The sequence below is a fragment of the Corylus avellana genome, chromosome ca1 (assembly GCF_901000735.1).
Source record: "Corylus avellana chromosome ca1, CavTom2PMs-1.0".
NCBI lineage: Eukaryota > Viridiplantae > Streptophyta > Magnoliopsida > Fagales > Betulaceae > Corylus > Corylus avellana.
The window spans coordinates 37,276,757-37,279,485 of record NC_081541.1 but is presented as its reverse complement, the minus strand read 5'-3'; positions in this window follow the sequence as shown (position 1 = coordinate 37,279,485).

The window sequence follows — 2,729 nt, the reverse complement described above, 5'->3', positions numbered from 1 at the left end:
CTTGATAGCAAAGTCAAGCAATGTAGCTTCATGGGTTATGGGCACGAGGAGTTTGGTTACAGATTGTGGGATCTAGTTAATAAGAAAATCATACGAAGCAGAGATGCCGTACTCTTTGAAGACCAAACCATTGAAGACTTAGATAAAAAAAAAAGGCAGAGTCTCTCAGTGAATACCGTGTCGATTTGGATCCAGTTATTCCTCCTCGTGTGATGCATGATGAACATATGGGAGATGTACAAGAAGAATAGGTTGATATAGTTGGTGAAAATGGTGAGCCTGCAATTGATAATGTGGAGTAAGAAGAACATCTAGAGCAAGCTTCTTCAGAACTAGCTGCTGATATTCAGTTGAAGAGATCTACCAGAGATCGATAGCCTTCCAGAAAGTTATCAAGAGGTTATGCTACATAACTAGAAAAATAAATGGTTAGAAGCCATGCAAGACGAGATGAAATTCTTGCATGAGAATCACACAAATGAATTGGTGGAACTACCTAAGGGCAAGAGAGCACTCAAGAATAAATGAGTGTTCAGATGCAAGATTGAACCAAATAGATCACAGCCAAGGTACAAGGTGCGACTAGTTGTAAAGGGGTTCGGTCAAAAGAAGGGCATTGATTTTGATGAAATTTTCTCACCCGTGGTAAAGATGTCTTCTACTATAGTTGTTTTAAGTTTGGCTGCCAAAATGAATTTGGAGATCGAACAGCTTGATGTGAAGACTGCTTTCCTTCATGATGACTTGGAGGAGGAAATTTATATGGAGCAACCAGAGAGGTTCACAGCTAGAGGCAAAGAACACTTAATGTGTCAGTTGAAAAAGAGCTTGTACAGACTCAAACAGGTATGGAGAATTCCTTTATGGTTGATCATGGGTATGACAGAACCACATCAGATCATTGTGTGTTTGTGAAGAAATTCTCTGATAGAGAATTTATTATTCTCTTGCTATATGTGGACGACATGTTAATTATTTGTCATGACACTAGTAAAATTGACAGACTGAAGAAATAATTGAGTAAGTCCCTTGCTATGAAGGACTTGGGACTCGCAAAACAGATTTTTGGTATGAAGATCTCTCGTGATAGGAAAAAAGAAAAATTGTGGCTATCATAGGAGAGTTATATCGAGAAAGTATTGGACAGGTTCAACATGAACAAGGCAAAACCGGCGAGCTCTACACTTACAGGTCATTTGAAGTTGAGTTCAAAGCAAAGTCCTACAAGTGAGAAAGAAAAAGATGAAATAAAGAAAGTGCCTTACTCATTAGTCGTGAGTAGCTTAATGTACGCCATAGTGTGTACAAGGCCTGATATTGCTCATACTGTTGGAGTTGTCAATCGGTTCCTTTCTAATCCTGGCAAAGCACATTGGGCAGCTATGAAATGGATTCTTAGGTATCTTAGAGGTACTTCGAGAGTATGTTTGTGCTTCGGTAGTGGTCAACAGGTGCTTGATGGGTTTATAAACGCAGATATGGCTGGGGATATTGATTCCAAAAAATCTACTTTAGGGTACCTGATTACTTATTCAGGGGGAACAGTGCCATGGCAATCCAGATTGCAGAAGTGTGTTGCTTTGTCTACCACAGAGGCAGAGTACATTGCTATCACTGAAGCGGCCAAAGAATTGTTATGGATGAAAAAGTTCTTACAAGAACTGAGTTTATACACTACAAAAAATTTACTCATCAGGGGCGACTTCGAAGTCGACGCTAATGGTCACCTATTAGCGTCAACTTTTGAAAGTCGCCCTTAATAGTCGAGTATTAGCAGCCACTTTGAAATGGATGCTAATAGTCGACCCAAAAGATAAATATTAGCGTCCACTTTATAGTGGACGCTAATAGACTAGCGAGAATTACACCAGAGGCGGGAAAATTATTAGGGGCGACACTATCACTATTAGCGTCCACTATTAGTCGACGCTGATAGTTTAGTATCAGCGTCCACTAATAGTGGACGCTAATAGTCAAATATATAAATAAAAAAAATTAATTGACCTCAATAGAGAGTGGACGCTAAAGATCTTGTACAAAAAAAATAAAATAAAAAGTAAATTAAACTATAAGATCAATAGCGTCCACTCAAAGTGGACGCAGATAGTGCATTATTAGCATCCACTTTGAAAGTGGACGCTGATAAGTGAGCATTAGCGTCCACTCTGAGTGGACACTAAAGATCTTCTACAAAAATATTAAAAAAAATAAATAAAAAGTAAATTAAACTACAAGATCAATAGCGTCCACGCAAAGTGGACGCTGATGAGTGAGCATTAGCGTCCACTCTAAAGATCTTCTACAAAAAAAAAAAAAAAAAAAAAAAAAAGTAAATTAAACTACAAGATCAATAGCGTCCACTCAAAGTGGACGCTGATAGTGCATTATTAGCATCCACTTTGAAAGTGGGCGCTGATAAGTGAGCATTAGCGTCCACTCTGAGTGGACGCTAAAGATTTTCTACAAAAATAAAAAGTAAATTAAACTACAAGATAGTGGACGCTGATAAGTGAGCATTAGTGTCCACTCAGATTGAACGCTAAAGATCTTCTACAAAAATAAAAAAATAAAAAGTAAATTAAACTACAAGATCAATAACGTCCACTTTAATGCATTATTAGCGTCCACTTTCTGATAAGTGAGCATTAGCGTCCACTCAGATTGAACGCTAAAGATCTTCTACAAAAATAAAAAAAATAAAAAGTAAATTAAACTACAAGATCAATAGT